At 45.9% G+C, this 21,150-nt stretch overlaps 1 long non-coding RNA gene across 3 annotated transcripts; it reads right to left on the bottom strand.

Moving 5' to 3' along the window:
• Positions 1-641: 641 nt before the first annotated feature.
• On the bottom strand, positions 642-19,982 carry LOC127487516 (uncharacterized). Of its 3 annotated transcripts, XR_011386986.1 has the most exons (5): positions 19,522-19,982; positions 18,262-18,560; positions 16,904-17,053; positions 6,533-6,776; positions 642-4,802 (listed from the first exon to the last, which is right to left on the bottom strand). It is a non-coding gene; the product is annotated as an uncharacterized lncRNA (long non-coding RNA). The 3 variants fall into 3 exon arrangements; XR_011386987.1 differs by having other exon boundaries at positions 16,904-18,560; positions 19,593-19,982; XR_007914386.2 differs by having other exon boundaries at positions 16,904-18,560.
• Between the last annotated feature and the right edge of the window lie 1,168 nt (positions 19,983-21,150).

The raw sequence follows: 21,150 nt of genomic DNA on the forward strand, positions 1-21,150 counted from the left end.
TCTTATGATAATGATGACTGCTGTCATCACCGTCATGGTTGTGAGAGAGGACCCTGCACAGAGTTGGCTGGAGGAAGTCACATCCTGGACCCTGTTCAGGTCATGACAGCAGGCCAGTACTCCACACTGATACACTGATGCTGACATGGAGAAGTTCCTATAGGTTGAGTTGAAGGAAACCTGCAGAGAGCAAAGGGAAGTGAGATACACCTGCTTAGGTATGAACTGGGGACAGTGGCTTGGAAACGTGGGGGAATGCGGTTGAGGTCAAGAATAGAGAGAACTAGAAAAGGGATGTTTTTAAGGGATTTCATCTTGCCCTGCTTGGATAAAATAAAGTTACCTTTGGGAAGTAGCAAGAAACAGCAGTTGAAATAGTCTCTATTTAGAATATTTTGAAAGGACTTAACACTGCTGGCTGGGATGTTTAGATTTTATACTATGTGCAGCAAGAGCCATCTCGAAGTAGGAGAATCAGAGTAGGTTTTAAAAAGATGTAGCTTTCCAAGACAATTTAAGCGTGGGCCCTGCATTGGGATCCTTATTCTGCAGGTGACAGCAAATTGGGAAAACCTGTGTGGTTTTCCACTGTGGCACCTGGAGAACCTCCTTTATAAATCTTTATGCACCTGATGGGAGAGAGGACTGTGGCATCAGACAGCAGCATCTGGGATATTTCTGGCCTAGGAAAAGATGGGCATACGTCATGTTTTATAGATTCAGGACATCTTGGGTGACAGACAAAGAATGCTGCCTTCTGTATCAGGACGTTTACCGGTACAGTGTTAAAAGGCTCTGCCGCGGTGCTCTCCAATGACATGTGTGCTTGAAAGACTGAGTGGTGGAAGAAAATGTGCAGGGTGCTATGTGTGATGTTCCATGCTCCTGAGGGCCACAGGAGTAAGAAATACCAGAGGGCATCATGGACTCAGTTCCTGGGTAGATGAATGCAGTAGGTCTGTGTGTGTGTGTGTGTGTGTGTGTGTCCCTCTCTCAATAGATACATATATGCTACACTGCATATCCATGTATAACAATGCAGAAGCATAACTTTACCTATCTATCTGCATCAACACTACATGTCTGTATGTTTGTCTATCTATCCATCTATCTATCTAAACTTTAATCTATAGCAGTTTCATGTGCTTGAGGGCAGAAATGCATGTCATATTTAGAACAAAAAAGTAGCAGATAATTGAATTATTTGACTACTTTGCTGTGAAATTTAAATTTCTCTTTTAAAATAAAAATCCTCACAAGAGGTTAGAAATGTTAAATGTAAGAATAACACGGGCTGGAGCTGTGGTGCAGCGGTTAAAGCCCTGGCCTGCAGTGCCAGCATCCTATATGGGCTCTGGTTCTAGTCCCGGCTACGCCACTTCCAATCCAGCTCTCTGCTATAGCCTGGGGAGGCAGTGGAAGATGGTCCAAGTGCTTGGGCCCCTGCACCTGTGTGGGAGACCTGGAAGATGTTCCTGCTCATTGGCTTTGGATCAGCAGAGCTCTGGCATTGCTGCCATTTGAGGAGTGAACCAATGGATGGAAGACCTCTCTCTCTGGCTCTAACTCTCTTTAACTCTGTCTTTCAAATAAATAAAATAAATCATAAAAAAATCTTTTTGTAAAAATGAATATTAAAGGTTGGAAAATGATGCTGATTGAGTTAGATATTAATATTTATTACCTTTAAAAGTTCTAATGTTCCTTTTCTCTTTGGAAAACAAAGAAACTATTTAGAACCTTAAAAAAGTTCATGGGAAGTGTGCATTAAAAAAACTCTACATATTCACTTTTTTTTCACCAAAATAAGTTTATGCTTTTATTAGTATTTGAAAGACAGAGAGAAAGCATTCCCGTCTGCTGGTTCACTCCTCAAATATCTGCAACAACCAGGTCTGGGTGAAGCCAAAGTCAAGAGCCTGGAATTCTATCTGGGTATCCCACATGGGTGGCAGAGACACAAGTATTTGTCCTGTCATGACTGCCTCCCAGGGTGCACGTAAGCAGAAAGCTGGAATCAGCAGTGGATCTCACCGAGGCACTCTGATTTGGAACATAGACAGCCAAGGCAGCATCTTAACTACTAAGCCAAATACTCGTCCCTAAACCTATGTTCTAATTTTGCTTTTCTACGGCCTTGGTAAAGCCCCTGGTGCCTCTGAATTAGCAGAATAATGATAAAAACCACAAAAAATAATAACACAGATTTTGTCATATGTCCTTCTTTAGAAATACTTCTTTCTTGAACTAATTTATAATATTTTGGATATTATAACACTGTTTATGATGTATCATGCATCCATAAGTTCAGTGCTAGTAGATGATTTACTATGGATGTGTGTGTTTTAACATCACCATGCTGGGATCAGGACACGCTTCTACCTGTGACCTCCACTGAGGGTGCATCATCAAAGGCTCTCTTCTCACCACCATCAGGTCTACATCAGAGCCTCCTGAAGAGTCTGACAGCTGTGGAATCTCTTACTCAGAGAACTGAGATTTGAGACCCAGAGGAGAGTCGGAGGAGCCACTCTGAGGCAGCAGAAGACTCACAGACTGTGCAGAGATGAGGGAGCCAAACACCAAGTGCTCCAGGGACTTTGCGTTGCCAACTACCTAATCATGGAGGAGGTGGATGCCATCAAGGAGGCAAGGCCATATGGTGGATGGAAGAGAGGTGGAGTCACAGGTGCTGTCCCAAAGGAAGATTCTCAAAGCCCAGGGGCCCACCTAACTATGGAAAGACTGTCAGGGTGGTGTTGAAGAGGACACTGAAGGACATCAGCTCAGAGATGAATTTGCAGTGTGGGAAAATCAAAGTGGCTGAGATAATGACTGACCATGGCCATGGGAAGAAGAGGCACTTTGCCTTTGTGACTGTTGATGAACACGACTCTGGATAAGACTGTCCCTCAGAAACACCGTCCGGTGAGTGGTCACAATTGTGGAGTGAGGTAGGCCCCGTGGAAGCAGGAGATGGCCAGTGCTTCATATACCACAAGAGCTCACGGTCATTCTGGAAATGGTGGTGATGATCATGGAGGTGGTTTTGGTGGCAGTGACAAATCTGGTCATCGAGGAACTTCAGTGGTCATGGTGGCTCTGGTGGCAGTCGAGGGGGTGGTGGGTATGGTGGCGGTGGGAATGGTTACCATGGATTTGGCAATGATGGAAGCAGTTATAGAGATGGTGGAAGACACAATGATACTGAAAATTATAGCAGTCAGTTTTCAAATGCTTGTGTGTGTGAACTTTGGAAATGGAAGCTCTGGCCTCTATAGAGATGGCAATCAATATTTTGCCAAACCTTGAAATCATGGTGGCTGTGGCACTTCTGACAGCAGCAGTGGTTATGGCGGTGGCGAGAAAAATTTGTTAGAACTAGCCAGCTGGACTCAGTGGAGACGACCCCAGCTTTGTTGGTGACATCCAAAGCACCGTAATCGGGAGCCAGTTGGAACACATACCATCTTCTCTCCATCAGGCCTGATCAGGCTATTGACTTTGGCTACAGCAATGTCACAGAGTTTCTTCACAGCTTGTTTGATTTGGAGTTTGATGGCCTTGACACCAAATATGGACAGGAGTGTGATGCTGTCCTCTATCTTCATGGCAGACTCAGTGGTGAACTTGATAATGGCCTGGTGGTCAAGCTTGTTTCTCCTGGGGGGTGCTTCCCAAGGATGCTTGACCACCATCAGAGGAGTAGTGTTGTGAGTTACCAGATTTTGGGTGATGTACAGAATTTTTTAATAGCTGTCTTTCTGCACAGCCTTCCTGACCTTCAAATCTTTTGCTTTGGGTTTGGATTTTAGAAAGTTAGGAGCTTCCTCCTTTATCTCTAGTGCCATCTTGGTTGGCAGAAACTTTTAATAACCACCAGGGAACAAAGCTTAGCAGTGGAGGAGGCCAGGGAATTGACAGGGAAGGGAGAGGCTGTACCAGATTTGTGAGTTCATCCAAGCATAGCAGCGTCAGGGCCCAGCTGCCAGAAAGAAGACCTGTTTTACACATTGCTTGTGTGTGTGGGCAAAAGAAACTCAAGAACTCCATTGGTGACTAATTGTGTAACCAGTTATTTTGTTTCTGTTCTTTACAAAGTCTAAAGCATTCCAACAAGGGTTTTCATACAATTTTTTGCACTCATGACATTGATGGATAGTTTGCTCATGACATTGAATAAATGTGTCTTAAAAAAAGAAAGCATCAACGTCATTGAAAACTGTCAAGCAGTGGCAAACTCTATTTAATGAATCACTAAGCCTCTATGTATTTGCTTTTATTCTTCTACACAAAAATACTCCTTTTTGTTCTGTTTTGTGTTTTGCTACTATAAGTTGTGCCTTAGAGACATGTTTATGAAGGTGCTCCTAAATACTGGAAGAAAATCATGGCCCTGGATGTAAATTCATAGCAGCCCAGGGGCTGCCTGCTTCTGCATTGAGCCTGCCCAAGTGCAAGTTTGCATCCATCTGAAATCCTGGGAGATGGCCTGAGGGAGCAGGCGACATGATGCAGCTGTCCCTGCACACGGGTGCTGATGGCCACACTCCCACATCAGCTCAGACGCACGCCCTGCCCAGGACTGGGAAAGGTGCTCTTCTCTCTGAAGTCTCCTGTACTTCTCCAGTTTGGGCTGCTGGAGGGAAGAAGTGCCTGCAAAACAGCTGGATGCATGTCTTTCTTTGCAATTCCCACTTTGTCCAGGATGAATAGACAGCTGCCACTTGCCCTGTGTGGGGCCGCTGGGCCTGAGACAAGCCAGCTCTGGAAGGGTCAGGTTTCAGGACTTCAGTATAGGCCTGGAAAAGCAAACACACACAAGCTCAGCACACTCAAATTGCAGGAGGTGGGGGCCTCTCCAATCTTCCTGGAGAGAACCTGTCTGGGTTTCTCAGCTTCAGTCATCTCTGCATCTCCCTACCCAGCCCCCACCTCCATACCTTCTTCAGCCCCACCCCAGATTCTAAAGCAGTGTCCCAAGAGTGAAGAGGAATTTTGGAGCCTGATCAGAACTGACAAGTGCTCCGTTCTTTCATTCTTTCCAGGCTGTTTGCTGATCACTCAGCAGAGTGCACCCGCATGTTAGTGCCTTGGCCTGCCCCTGCCCTGAAAGGGATGCAGAAATCTCTCCTGCAAAGTCCTGCTCCCCTCCAGGGGGTGGTTCCTCAGAAGGCATCTTGTTTTTGTTCTGGCTGGTGGAGATCACAGGAAACCCAAACCCTTATGGCACTTCTCCGCCATGTTTCTGATCCTTCTCTTAGAAATGTCTGCTACTGTTCTGTGAGTAAAGCAGGTGATGGATTGCACCTGCAGCACCATCTCATTTCGTTAGCACTTTGCTGGGAAATGCATGTAAAAGCAAGTGCGGATACACGCACTCACTCAGCTGTGGAGAAACTCCTGGACAAGCACAGGGATGCTGGCAGAAGGAAGGAATGAGATCTGACTTTCATTTCCTTTGCTTTGCTGAATAGAATTTCTGAATCTTCTGCTTACATTGAAGTTTTCCATTGCTTGGTTTACTACTCAGTAGCTTGGACATGAAATTGTGTTTAAGGAAAGAAGAGAAATCACAAGACAGATGACAGGAAATACAGTAAGATGTCCGTGGCCGCTCTCTGGTGGGTGGCTTATATAGGCAAAAATTTTTCTAAGATTCTCGTCAGATAAGTGCACCCTCATGGCTTTTATAATGGGAAAGCACGGTAAGATTTATTCATGTTAATTTTTGTGCTGACACTCCTAGAAGAGAAGGTGGAGAAACTGACTCTAAACCTCAAGCAGATTTGACTTAGAATCTCAGATACTATTCAGATTTAAGAAGTCCTGGTGGAGAGACCCATACTTTTGTTCCCAGGTAAGCTTTCAGCATTAGAATTACAATGAAACCTTCCAGGGAATGAGAGAAAAAGCAGATCTCACAGGTCCCCAGACCCTAAGCCAAAGAGCAAATACATAGTTCACTTGCTCCACTGCAAGGAAGAAAATAATAAAAAGAAGAAAGTCCTGAGACTGAGTCACAGTTAATAAACATCAACACTGAAAATGAACATTGCAATGTCTAAAGCCTTCCACTGCATTCACAGTTCCTGATGGACGTGATAAAATTTGTTTCTATCTCTTTACTGATATCCTTCTTTTCCTACTCACATCTGGAAAATCTCAGTGGAATCTTAAAGAAAGGGAAGGGATGATTTACAGTTTAATAGATGTGAAAATCTACACGCCTGAAAAAATACACACTCAGAGATAAGATAAGTGTTTGCCCACTGTGTGAGTTCACGTCGTTTGCTTCATCTGAGTAACTCAGAGTCCAGAGATTTTCATAGAAGTGAATGAACTTGCTTTTTATTCCGAGTCAAATAAATCACATTAATTTTAAATCATATTTAATTTTCAAAACATTAAACACATGAATATTGATATGTATTTGTATTATTAAATATGTTTTATATAACATGTATTACATAAATTATTTAATATATATATTTTGGGAAAAACAGTATCATGCTTTAATAAACTTTCTTACCTTTAACTTGAGGCTTTTATTTTGTGACTTTAAACTACATCCTGAGAATTGCTTTTCAATGTAAACAAATTAAAAATTGGTTCTTCAAGAAGTTGGCAGCTGTGTTTTCATACACAGAGAGCTGTGAGTGCAAACCACAGTCATCCTCTGTAGCGTGGTGACTCAGTCACAGCATTAACGCTTGCGCGGTGACCCAAATTTCTTCATTTACTTTCACCCTCTTTAGATGTCTTTTACAAATCAGCTGTGGGAAATGATTAGAGAAGCTCATTAGATCAGGGTGAAATGAGTGTTTGAAAACTCAGAAAATGAAAACATTTAAAAACAAAGTGTTGGGGCCTGCCAGCACTGTGGCGCAGTGCGTTAACACTCTGGCCTGAAGCGTTTGCATTCCCATGTGGGTGCTGGTTCGAGACCTGGCTGCTCACTTCCCATCCAGCTCTCTGCTGTGACCTGGGAAAGTGGTGGAAGGTGGTCCAAGTCCTTGGGCCCCTGCACCCACATGGGAGACCTGGAAGAGGCTCCTGGCTTTTGCGGCCAATTGGGGAGTGAACCATCGGATGGAAGACATCTCCTCTTTCTGTGTAGCTCTGACTTTCAAATAAATTAACTAATTTTTTTAAAAAGTGTCTCCTGTAAGCTTGGCTCTCACTTTGGGCAACACCTTCTGAAGCCACCTACAATGAACGAGTCTCCATTTCTCTTTGATGGAAGTCAGTTTCCCCATTACAACCACTCCCAGTGCTGCATCTACACAGGGGGCACTGCTTGGGGAGCTCTGCTAGTGACAAGAGGTGATCTCTCACACTGCCTGGGATTTTCTCTCCCCTCCCTCTCTCCCTTCCCGCCTGCCGTCTTTCCTTCCTTCTTTCCCTCCCTCCTTCTTCCTTCTTGTTCTCTTCACCTGCTTCTCTTCATTCTCTTGCTCCTCCTCCTTCTTCGCTTTAAATCCACTCGTAGCTTTTGAAATTTATCTCATTTGTACCTGTTTCAGTGCCATTCATCCCCTCCAGCTTTCTGACTTAGCTCATTCAGCTGCTTTTCCAGAGGTTAATGGTTTGCATTTTAGTGTGAGGAAGGCTCATCAAGTTGAGACCTGCCCCGAAATCTTGGATTTGCATGCAGGAGCAAATATTTGTCATACCCAAATTAGTAATAAATTTGTTTTGTGAGTTAGTTCTCATTTCTACTTATATCCAGGATACTTCATAGTTTCTAAGATTTGAAGGGAAATGCAGAAATTCCCTTTATTTTTTCTACAGAAACTGAGACTCACATTAGTGAAGCGAGTAACCATGATAACCATGAGTCAGACCCAGTTCAGAGCTGCCCAGACTTTCAACCAGCTGCCCTCTGCAGACGGATTCCCTTGGCGAGAATGTGGCTTCTAATCGCATCTGTTTTTAATCAGCCTGCAGTGCTAACAATTTTAACTATTGGCATTGCTCTCCTCATGACCTGAGGGCTGTGGGCTGTGATGTATCCGATCCAGCAGAAGCTTTTTGTTATTACACAGTCTAGATAAAAATTAGCCCTGATTAAAAAAAAAGATTCAGTAAAATCAAGGAGATCCAGGATAACAAGTCAGATATTAAAAATATTTTTAAAGATTTATTTAGTTATTAATTTGAAAGGCAGAGGAAAAGAGAGAAGGAGGGGCAGGGGGAAGGGAGTAAGGGAGAGAGAGAGAGAGAGAGAGAGAGAGAGAGAGAGAGAGAGAGAGAGAGAGAGAAAGAGATCTTCCATCTACTTGTTCATTCCCCAAATGACCACAATGACTAGGGCTGAGCCAAGCTGAAGCCAAGAGGCAGGAACTTCATCCTGGTAACTCACATGGGGGGGCATATGGGCCACTATCTGATGCCTTCCCAGGAATGTTAGCAGGAAGCTGGATCAGAAGCTGAGCAACTGGGACTGGAACCAGCACTGCAATATGGGATGCTGGCATTGCAACCTACTGTGCCACATTGCTGGCCACTAGGTGTTAGAAATCTTGAACAATTTCAACACTTAAGAATAACTGTGTATTAATTACAGAATTAAACCAGTCATATTAAGTAGAACAGACAAAAAAACTACTAAGAGGGATAATGTATTAAGTTGTTCATTAACAGTCAGGGCTATGCTGATCAAGTCACCGTTTCCCATAGTGTCCATTCCACTTCAACAGGTTTCCTTTTTGGTGTTCAGTCAGTTGTCACCGATCAGGGAGAACATATGGTATTTGTCCCTTTGGGACTGGCTTATTTCACTCAGCATGATGTGTTCCAGATTCCTCCATTTTGTTGCAAATGACTGGATTTCGTTGTTTCTTACTGCGGTATAGTATTCTAAAGAGTACATATCCCATAATTTCTTTATCCAGTCTACCGTTGATGGGCATTTAGGTTGGTTCCAGGTCTTAGCTATTGTGAATTGTGCTGCAATAAACATTAGGCTGCAGACCGCTTTTTTGTTTGCCAATTTAAATTCCTTTGGGTAAATTCCAAGGAGTGGGATGGCTGGGTCGAACGGTAGGGTTATCTTCAGGTTTCTGAGGGATCTCCAGACTGACTTCCATAGTGGCTTGACCAGTTTGCATTCCCACCAACAGTGGGTTAGTGTCCCTTTTTCCCCACATCCTCGCCAGCATCTGTTGTTGGTAGATTTCTGAATGTGAGCCATTCTAACCGGGGTGAGGTGGAACCTCATTGTGGTTTTGATTTGCATTTCCCTGATTGCTAATGACCTTGAACATTTTTTCATGTGCCTGTTGGCCATTTGGATTTCCTCTTTTGAAAAATGTGATCCCTGTTAAACATAAGAGTAGGAATAAGAGAGGGAAGAGATATATAATTTGGGACATGCTCAAGCTGACTTGCCCCAAATGGTAGAGTTAGAAACATACCAGGGGACTCCAATTTAATCCCATCAAGGTGGCATGTACCAATGCCATCTCACTAGTCCAAGTGATCAATTTCAGTTCACAATTGATCATAATGAAAGGACTAAGAGTCAAAGGGAGCACATAAGCAAGTCTAGTACCTGCTAACACTAACCAATAGAATAAATAAAGGGGAGAGTGATCCAACATGGGAAGTGAGATACTCAGCAGACTCATAGAATGGCAGATGTCCTAAATAGCACCCTGGCCTCAGAATCAGCCCTAAAGGCATTCGGATCTGGCTGAAAAGCCCATGAGAGTATTTCAGGCATGGAAAGCCAAGACACTCTGGCAAAAGATCTCTGTGAGTGAGATCCCAGTGGAAAGAACAGGTCTTCAAAGAAGGAGGTACCTTTCTCTGAAGGGAGGAGAGAACCTCCACTTTGACTATGACCTTGTCTAAACAAGATAAGAATCGGAGAACTCAGAGGGCTTCCATAGCCTTGGAAACTCATGGCTGGAGCATAGGGAGATTACTGATGCCATAGACAGGAGTGTCAATTGGTAAAGTCAACAACAGGAGTCACTGTGCACTTACTCCTCATGTAGGATCTCTGTCCTTAATGTGCTGTGCATTGAGATTTAATGCTATAACGAGTACTCAAACAATATATTTCACTTTGTGTTTCTATGGGGGTGCAAACTGTTGAAATCTTTACTTAATATATACTAAACTGATCCTCTGTAAAAAAAAAAAAAAAACAAAAACTATCAACTCCCAACTTGACTCTCACTGGGATTAAACATGACAATAGGTCTGATCTGATTTCATCATCATTTAAAAAAAATCATCTATTATTTTTCACTTTATGTTTCTGTGTGGGAGCAAACTGTTGAAATCCTTACTTAATATATACTAAGCTGATCTTCTGTATATTAAGATAATCGAAAATGAATCTTGATGTGAATGGAAGGGGAGAGGGAGTGGGAAAGGGGAGGGTTGTGGGTGGGAGGGACGGTATGGGGGGGAAGCCATTGTAATCCATAATTCGTACTTTGGAAATTTATATTCATTAAATAAAAGTTAAAAAAAAAAAAGAAATCTTGAACAAGATGCTGAAGACCCTAGGTGAAACCTCAGCTTCTACCTCCTCTGAAAGTTGGGCTGGCTGAGGTAGTCTCTACCATCCAAGAAGTGGGTATACAGTACGTCAGGTGTCATTTGTTGGAGCAAGGAAATGCAATGAATAAGAATCTTTGTTTCTGGATTGGGAAAACTTGATGGGGATAAATTAGGTAGTCAAAATGAGAGTGTTATCATCAAAGAAGAGAAAGATAAATTTCTGACATAGATGACATTTTAAAACTTTTTCATGTTGCCAATCACAGCCATTCTTTATGGGACCAATAGAAATCATGTTTGTAGACAGTGAATCTACTCTGGAAATGCTATTCATATTCTGATTGCTGGTGCCTTTGATACCACTAATATAATAAATGAGAATGCAATTGTAAAGGTTATAAAACCTCCTCTTCCAGAGACAGCTTTATCCCCCCAAGAGAATCCCAAAAATGGCTTGGAGGAGGGAAAAATGTTATAGTTTAGGAGAACAGATCATAAGACTACAAAAGAACATTTTTCTTTTTGCATTTCCTTTCTTTTTGTTTTCCTTCCTTCCTTCCTTCCTTCCTTCCTTCCTTCCTTCCTTCCTTCCTTCCTTCCTTCCTTCCTTCTTTCCTTTTTTATTTTTGACTTTTGGTATAGATTTAGCATCTAACATAAGCTAATAAAGCTAAAGTCATAAACTCTGTATGTGACAATGTCAGGATTGGACTTACCAGGGACAGAGGATCAAGAGCCTGAGGGTTGTGCAGGGTTGTGACCTGTTTGGGGAGGTGTAAAAAGAACTGAGCTAAGTTTCAGGGACCTAGAGTTCTGACTATGAAAAACTGTTTGCATCAGTTCACCTAAAGAGAGTGCAGCAGACAAAAAGTAACTTCTTCTCCCATCACAAGGTTCAAGGAAAATCAGGGCTCCTTGACCAAAGGCTGATTAACAAAAGGGAAATATAGTTCATTCAAGTTTGGCATGATACAGGAGCCTTCAGAGATGATGACCCAAAGAAGGGAGGTCGTCCATGGGTTTCCATAGGCATGATGCACAGGGGTGACTGCAGAACCTAAAGGAAAGGTCTAAGGGCGATATGGGGGAGGGGTCGTAGCAAGGTTTTATTGTTCAGTTTCTTCTTGGCATTCAGTACAGGGCGGGACACCTGTGTCTGAAGGTCTATCGGGGAGGGGGGAGGAGAAGGCCTGCGGAATGAGGTCCCTGGGTTTTAGGGGTGATTTCGAGGAAGGAGGACATGGGGAAGGACAGCATGAGCTCTGTTTTCAAGTGTTTCCACAAATGCCCAGGTATTTGGGGGCAGCAAGTCCTAATCTTTGTTGTTGACTGTGGCCAATATGAATTAAATGTTTAGGGATGGAGCAAGAAAACAGACTTAGTATTCATGGACGAGAGTGAGTTTCCAAACTGCTCTGTCACAGAACCTTCCTTCAGTTTGTGAACAGATATTTTCTTCAAGGTGTTTGCATATAGGCAAGGTTAGAAATTCTGGGAGAGAAATACCAGAAATCAGGAGCAATCACACCATGCTGTGAGTTGGTGATGGGCAAGAAGTGGGCTATGGAGGAATGAAAAGGTTATGCAGCTCCAGGCACACTTTCCTAGGCACAGGAGAGGTTCAGGGGCAAAAGGAGCCTGAAGCAGACAGGTTAGTACAGCAGGTGTGTCTCCAGACAGCCGAGAATGTTCCAACAATATAAGAGCTAGAGTGCAGCCTGACAACTCTTCAGGCTTTCTAAACTGTGCTGTCATTGATGCATGATTTGTTTTCAGGAAAATGCTCTGATACCTAAAATATGTATGGTATTCATGCTAAGCTGCACCCTACAAGGAAAGAAGTATTCAGCACATATTAGGACATTCGTTCAAGGAGCCTTTGATGGCTGTCAGTGTAATGGCAGCAGGAGTGCTATCTTCCTCTTCCAGGTCATGGGCTTTACTGCAAGCCCTCATTGTCCTGAATGCACAGTGCCCCTTAACTGGACAGCCCTCACCCGGTAACGTGTGGATTTGGTTTGCAACAGAAGGATGTAGAGATGATCGGGAATAGTGGCAAATGCATTGTGCAAGCAATGGGGGGCCCAGGCACAGAGCGCAGAAAGTGCTGAACAAGCATCTGGACACCCGCTGGTAACCCTGACCATTCCCCAAAGGTTCTGTGTCTGCTTTTCCTGGCAACTGCTCCACTGGTCATTGCAAGACATTTTCCAGGGAACATGGATTATGAGCCTGGCTTCCCCAAGAATCCTGCCTCTTAGGTCAGAGATGGAATCTGTGGCTTGTTTATTGCTTTTACTTTTATCACTGTGGACAGCTGGACTTAGCAGGGAAGGGGATGACTTGAAGTTTGGAACTGTGGGGCTGTGGACACATCTCAGAATGAATGGTTGGAGATAGAGCAGGGATGATACACAGCGCTGGATCCTGGCGTGCTGATAATACAGTGGGCAGGCAGGACTGAGGCATGGACAATTAAAAAGCTATAAACAGCAGTATCCATCAACACATGGTAAGCAGGGAGCTAAGAAGAGCGAGTTCAGTGAAGGAGGAAAGTGGAAGCTCAGGATGCCGCAGGTCAGGAGCTGGTGCCTACTGAGTATCTGCGGCAGGCTTCACACACCTCACCTAGACCTCAGTCATGCCTGCGAGATACACTCAGATGCCAGGATTCCAAGAGGGGTGGATGCCGAGAGACAGTGTGGGAAGAGAAGAAAAGTGTCTTCAGTCTTTCCCTGCTTCCCCTCCTTCCTTTGTGTCCTTGATGATACAGAGGGGGTGATGGCAACAGGGCCGAGCCCACAGGTGGAGGACCACACAGCTTGTGGCCTTTCCAGCCTGCTGTGTCACAGGCTGAATGGTGATGAGCCGGGAACAGCTTGGACATAAGTTTGAGGCCCTGTCCACATCCTGCTACCCTGGCAATCCTATGGCTCCTGAGAGCAGAGCTGCTCTGCACCAGTTGACAGCCTTTGGTCAGTGAGTAATCTGGGAGTAGAAATGAAGATTTCTGTGTTCAGCTTTGCAAGTTGCTTTGAAAGTGATGGGCTGTTTCTGTGCTGGGACCAGAGACTCCAGCACAATAATTGGGAATTGTGACAAAGACAGCTTACAGAAGGTTCCACACCCAGGAAAGATGGGGACACTAGGCTTTCGTGAGCTTCCCAGGCCATGTTTATACATTCAGAATTGGAGAACAGTCCCACAGGGAAAGTGTCTCAGTGTGAGGGCACTTGGTCTGAATCACAGCCAGCACTTATTGAGCACTCACTGTGTACACTGTGGCATTTAATCCTTATGATAGCTTATGATAGGACAGTATTTTTTTTTTTAAATCTCAGCTTCACAATGTGGATTTGAGGCATTGCAAGGCTGGCCAGCAGTGAGCATTGTAGTTAAACTCAAAACCAGGCTGTCTGGTGGGTAATAACTCTCTGTTCTCCCTTCCAGGTGAGGGTTAAACAAAAAAGAATATTGGAGCATAATGAATTAATAATTTCTTGAATTATATAAAAACTCCCTCATATACTTCTCTTTGTGTCTGTCCCTGGCACTGGTTATAAAATACTGCAGATTGATCACTTTATTTGATCAACATGGGAATCCCATATGGAAACATTCGGGAAGCTCTGCAGCATCAGCCACAGCCCTGACTGAATCACATTCCTCTGTAGTCCAGGCTTAGCTTTCACTCAGAAAATAGGCAGAAGAAAAAGAAGCAAAATTTGTCTTGTGAAGACACTTGGTTTGAACTAAAAATGAACTCCCATGAAAATCAAGCTCTAGAAATCTATTTCTCCCTAGGGGAAAGATGCATTTTTTTTTCATTTGCATTGGCTAAGAGAAATAAAATTGTCTTAAATAAGATTGATTTGAAAACAGGCACATCATCTTCTTTTGATGTTGTATTGTTGCCCATGAGTCTGTAACAGCCTATGCTAGAGAAATATGGGGAAATTCATCGCTTCATTCTTTCAGTGATTACTTATTGATGTCCTACTGTGTGGTGAGCCCACTCTCTGTTGAGTTTCCACACTGTGGATCCAAGTTTCAAAGCAATCCAGGAATTAAAGGAATATACACATTCAGTTTCACAGCAAAACTTCTGGGGTATAAAATTATGCCTCATTGTTTTTATAGTCAGACTACAGAAATCCTAACTGATGATATGAAATCAAAACACTGTTTAAATATTGAGAAGCCTACTCACTTTAGGAGGAGACAGCCGAATCAGAGGGACAGTATCGTATTTGTCAGGGTTCTCCAGGGACACTACAAGTAGGATGTGTGTAGATGGATGCCATGTGATTTACCTTGGGAACTGGCTCACCTGATTATGAAGCTGAGAGGTCTCAGGACATACCGCCATGTACAAGCTGCACACCAAGGGAAGTCATTGGTGTAAATTAGGCTGAGGCCAAAGACCTGAGAATGATCTTCCTTACTCAGTCCATTGATTCAAATGCTGATCTCTTCTAGAAACCCCCTCACAGACACACCCATGAAATAATACCTGATCAGAAATCTGGGCATCCCCTAGCCCAGTCAAGTTTACACATAGCATAAGCATCACAGTTGTGAATTCATGTTGGTGCCATAAACACTCTAGGAACTGGGGGTGTTGGGGGAACTTGTCATCTGGGGAGTGCCAAGAAGGACAGGAAGAGTATTTAGGAGGTAGTGGTAGAGATGAAGCTTAGGAAGGACAGGTTATTCAAGGTGGTTGGTGGTTTAGAGGTGTAGGATGAGAGCCAGGAAACACAGGCAGTGCAATACATTTAGACAATGCCCAAGGATTTGGGTTGGTCCAGAGCACAGGGTAGAGGGGATAGAAGAGGGCTCTTCATCTTGGGATAACTGTGGTCCAGTCGGAGTCAAAGCAAGAGAAGGAATCATGGGGGGCTGTATGTGTCACTCCAAGGAATGTGAATTTTATCTTCTGGTGGATAGTCAGGAAGGGATAAAGAGCTATGGACAAGAGTCATAGGCAGCAGCTCAAATACAGGCCACAAGCACACTCCTGGAATCAGTAACAGCCAATCAATCAATGGATCCATCAATGAGATAAAGGTCAGTGAGGTGGTGATCAGTTAGTGGTGCCTTGTTTAGACATTCTTTAACACTGGAATCAAGTTCTTGGCTCTGTTTGAACACTCAGTTGTTAGGCTACTACAAACTTATAAAAGTCTCCTTAGGAGGAAGAATTCTCACGAATTCTACTAATGTCAGTAATCTTTCTTATGGTATATTCTATGTACTACCAAATCTAATATCATCTATATGCCCTTTATAATTATAGTTCTTTCCTAACTGTGAAACTTTTACACATTAAATACAAGAAAGCAATAAAACCAACAGGATTCAATTTAACAGGTTTAATTAAAAAATATGTTTCACTGAACTAAAAGTACCAAAGTGGGTTTTAAAGTTTCCATTGTTTCCTAATTTTTCTCTTGATTTTTGGAATGGCAGGTTTTATTGCATTCATTGTAAAATTCAGAAAGCAATTATAAATTTGAGGTGAAATATATGAGTCAGAGATGAGTCAGCTTTTGTAAGACCTGAAGTTAATGCAATTGGGTGTGTGTGGATCCTATTTAAGAAAACAGACACAATATTTTCAATACGAAAATGCTTGTACCCCTCCCAGGGTTCTGGAGAAAGTAGTTTTAACTGAAGTCTAAGTTCTGTTAGTATCATGACAAATCCATCCTTGTGTAACGTACATTTAATTATGCCCAGGACATATCAAGTGCTCAATAAATATGTTTCTGTTGGCCTGCTCTTGAAACCAAGCAAAATTTTTGCTACAGCAACATCCAAGGGGAAGAATCCATCCAATGACCTCTGCTCCCCACCCCACACTGAATAGGTAGTTGGTCAAGAGTTTTTAAGATCTCAAGCACAAATGGTTTAACCATTTACAGTGAAATGAACTAATAAATCAAAGTGGTCAATGCAACCTAAAATCCATCAATGTTTCCCAGAAATAACAAGTTCATACAGTCCCAATGATTGAGTTGGTTTTTGCATGTAGACATCATCCATCTTGGAAAATGCATCTTGAAGTCTTTATTTGTTTTCTCCTGCTAACTGCGACCTTGATTTCCATTAGATACCTGCAGATGGATGTGTTTTTTAAGAGCTGTAAGTGAGAAGGTGTCAGGATTCACTATCTATGTTGACATCCCATCATGATGGGCCTGTGTCTGAGACATGTCACTCTGAGTCCTATTTTAATTTTAATGCTATTGCTCCGATAAAAATATAGAATTGTACATTTTCTCAAATCATATAATATCTGTAGTAAGCAGCAAATAGAAAGCCCTTCTTGCATATTTTCTTATTAAAAAAGAATCAAATATTTAAATAAAAATTGATATACCTCTTAAGTAACTCCTGAGAGACTTGCAGGACTCCCCAGTAATTAGTTATGCAAATATGTACTTGCAAGTCAATATTCTTGAGGCATGAATCAACTCTTATCTCCTCCTGCCCAGCTCCTGTCTTCAACAAACAAGGGAGGAGCTGCTGTCTTTGGTGACCATGAGGGACACAGAAGAAAAAGATGCTTTTGTTTGAATCTACCCAATGAAATACCCTTCAGTGCCAACCCTACAAATTCCCAGAGCAAATGTTTTAAGCCACCTTCTTTCTTTTCAATATCATATTCTCCTAGTGGAATATAGAGAGGTAGAAAGCTCCAAAGATGAAGGTACAGCATGAGTATATGGAATGCTGCAGGACCAGCCCACTCCATGAGGAGCCCTTGGGGTCCGAAGGATAATAGAGACAGACCCTCGGCTCTGCCCTGGGAAAGACAGCTCAGTGCAGTTGAGGGGAAGTCCTTTTTGAAGAGAGACAGGGAGCAGCAGAAGGAGCGGCTTTGGTCATCACATGGGGAAATAAAGACAGAAACAAGAATCTGTGAGGAAATAAGGCAGAGAAAACATATTCTAATGAAATGAACTGGAGAGAGCCCTGCAGAGGCAAAATGGAGTGGGGGTATCAATTATTAAAATGCCTTTTCCCAAAAGTATTATCCAGGAGACAAGGTAAAATGCATGAATTGGAATTGGATACTTTTTAAATAATTTCTTCAGCAATAAGGTGTGTGCTATGGCAATAAAAAAGGAATACCCTCTAAATACCAGAACTTCAATCCCCCCTCCTTTTTTTTTGAGGTCATATTGCTTGCTTGTTTGTTTATTCTGGGAAAGACATTAGAGAAGAAAGAAGAGTGTTGATAGGATTTAGGTGAATAGGCCATGGTCAGATTACTGCATTTTAATTTTTTTCTATGTAATTATTTAAAGATAAAAAAAATCAGAGATTTCACCCTTCCCATAGTGGGTTTGAAAGATTAAATCATGTTTCTTGGAGATAATTACATTCAATTTCACCCTGGAAGAAAAAAGAAATTCTGCCTTTTGCATGACAACAAAACAGTTTTAGAAAGTACTGAGATATTTAATGTTAAATAAATACTTAAAACAATCATCTTTCCACAGTGCATATGTAAGTGCGTGTTTATGTCTACTCTGATTCAATAAATGCGATTTACAGGGGCAAGGAGTCATCCACCTGGGTGTGACCTCCATTCTACTTGAAGAGGTGACCAGAGTGGCTGCAGACTTCTGATAATGCACTGCATAAAACAAGGATTAACTCATTGTTCCCTGCTTTATCTCAAACCAGACAGCCTGCGGAAGCATTTACATTTCAAAACAGGGATTTACTCACAATATTCAGATAAGCTGGAGAGCACCTGCTTTTCCAGCCTTTGCAAATAATATCCGCATTTTTCCTGGAAGGCAGGCTGATCTGTCTTATCAGCCAGAGAATAATGTGTGCCTCTGAAGTGGTGTAAAACGGGGAGGTGAGCAGCCAGGTTGGGGGGGGGCGTGGTCGAGAATGCGCGGGTCCGGCGCTGCTCCGGCTCCGGCTCCGGCTGCAGGATTCGGACTCTAGCTCACAGGCGTGTCTGCTGGCTTAACTCCGTTTCCAGGTTTACGAAGACCGCGGGACGTCCGGGAAGGTGACTGGGAGGACGTGAGCAGGCGTGGAGCCCCCGGCCTCCGCGGGTCGCCCAGGCCCCGTCTGCGCCCCTGCCACGACGCCCACCCCTCCGCGACGCTGCCCTGCTGCGCTGCAGCGGGCGCCTCCCTCCAGGACCTGCCGTCGACTCCCCCCCCCCCCCCCCCCCACCGAGGGGCTTCCCTACAGGCCCGACTGGGACCCAGCTTCGGACTCGCACCTGCGCCTCGGGCCCTGACGCTTCCCTTCGGGCGGGACTCGCACCGCCGAGCCCGGTCTCCTCACCTGCACCCCGGGCCCTGACGCTTCCCGGACTCGCACAAGCCCGGGTCTCCTCACCTGCGCCTCGGGCCCTGACGCTTCCCTTCGGACGGGACTCACACCGCCGGGCCCGGGTCTCCTCACCTGCGCCTCGGGCCCTGACGCTTCCCTTCGGGCGGGACTCGCACCGCCGGGCCCGGGTCTCCTCACCTGCGCCTCGGGCCCTGACGCTTCCCGGACTCGCACAAGCCCGGGTCTCCTCACCTGCATCCGGGGCCCTGACGCTTCCCGGACTCGCACAAGCCCGGGGTCTCCGCCCGGGTCTCCTCACCTGCACCCCAGGCCCTGACGCTTCCCTTCGGGCGGGACTCGCACAAGCCCGGGTCTCCTCACCTGCATCCCGGGCCCTGACGCTTCCCTTCGGACGGGACTCGCACCGCCGGGCCCGGGTCTCCTCACCTGCTCCCCGGGCCCTGACGCTTCCCTTCGGGCGGGACTCGCACAAGCCCGGGTCTCCTCACCTGCACCCCGGGCCCTGACGCTTCCCGGACTCGCACAAGCCCGGGTCTCCTCACCTGCGCCTCGGGCCCTGACGCTTCCCTTCGGACGGGACTCACACCGCCGAGCCCGGTCTCCTCACCTGCGCCTCGGGCCCTGACGCTTCCCTTCGGACGGGACTCGCACCGCCGGGCCCGGTCTCCTCACCTGCACCTCGGGCCCTGACGCTTCCCTTCGGACGGGACTCGCACCGCCGAGCCCGGGGTCGGTCTCCTCACCTGCACCCCGGGCCCTGACGCTTCCCTTCAGACGGGAGCCCCTGAGCGCTCGGGGCGCGGGCGTGGACGCGGAGACGGGCTCTGTCCCCTCCTGCGGGTTTTCCCTGGGGGCGGGGGCTGTGGTGGTTCCGGAAGCTGCCAATGCAGGACAACCTTGACCAGGACCCTGCCTCCCTACAGGCTGCGAAGGAGCCGCCTGTGCTCGGCCAGCCATGAAAGGGCGGGCAGCAGCTGCCTGTGTCAGGCCGCGAAAGAGACCCGCATCGCGACAGGCCGCAAAGGAGCCTGCTGTGACCGCCATGTCACCACGGGAGGCAAGCGCTCACTGTGATCACCGAGTCACGACAGGCCGCAAAGGAGTCCACTGTGACCGCCGTGTGACTACAGGCCGCAAAGGAGCTGCCTGGGACCACCGAGTCACGACAGGCCGCAAAGGAGCTGCCTGGGATCACCGAGTCACGACAGGCCGCAAAGGAGCCCCCCTGTGACTGCCGAGTCACGACAGGCCGCAAAGGAGCCCCCTGTGACTGCCGAGTCGCGACAGGCTGCGAGGGAGTCGCCCGGAAGGAGCCGGGAGTACTGTGAGGGTGGTGAGTGGAGCTCTGAGCAGAACAGAATCCCGGAATCCAGCGTGCCACAGCCGCATCCCATGTGGGTCCGCGGGAGCTTCACGGGCGTGTCTTCAGGAAATAGGCGAGCGGACCCCGCCCATGGGAGCGCGGCCGAGCTGCCTGACTGCCCAGACCCGGCCTCTGGCGAGTGGCTGGCCCCGCAGCTTCGGTGAAGGAGCCCACGCGGGACTCAGTGGGTGCACACCAATCGGAGCCCCCAGGGCTGGGCCCTGGGCACGGGAGCGCCCCTCTGGGCTTCCTGTCGCTCCATTTGTTGGGTGCTCCTGGCGCCCGCAGGTACCCGGTGGCTGCCCCCTTCACCTTTGAAAGCCTGGGATCATCCGGTCAAAAACCCGCCAGGCCAGCCTCGAGGAGACCTGAGAGGAAACGGCGTTTAGAGGGAGAAGCAGCCGGCGGGGTAGCGCAGCTTAAGACGAAGCCTGGGAACCCGGCCGGGCTGCTCTCTTCTGATCCAGCTTCCCGCTGCTGTCCCTGGGAAGCAACAGATGAGCGACAAGCACGAGGAGCCCCCCTGGAGTTCCTGGCTCCTAGCCCAGCCCTGTTCGTGCGTTTAGAGTCAGCCCGTGGATGGAGGAGGCTGTCTGTCTCTCATTCTGCCTTTTGAACACATAAGTAAATGCATCTGAAAAAACAGACATCGACAGGCATTTGGTTTATCTGTTACAATGCAAGGTAGGATGCCTGCCTGTGACATCGGAGTGGCTGCACTGGGTACCAGTTCCCGCTCCTGATGCCGGCTTCATGCCTGTGAAGACCCTGGGAGGCAACAGCCGGTTCGAGTACTTGGATCCCTGCCGCACGTGTGAGAGACTTGGCTTTTTGCTTTCATCTCCTGCTGTAGGCCTGACCCAGTTCTGGCTGTTGCAGGCATCCAGGGGAGTGAACTAATGGAAGAGAACTCAACTGTCCCTCTTTCTCAAATACAG

This window comes from Oryctolagus cuniculus, chromosome 2, assembly GCF_964237555.1.
Source record: "Oryctolagus cuniculus chromosome 2, mOryCun1.1, whole genome shotgun sequence".
NCBI lineage: Eukaryota > Metazoa > Chordata > Mammalia > Lagomorpha > Leporidae > Oryctolagus > Oryctolagus cuniculus.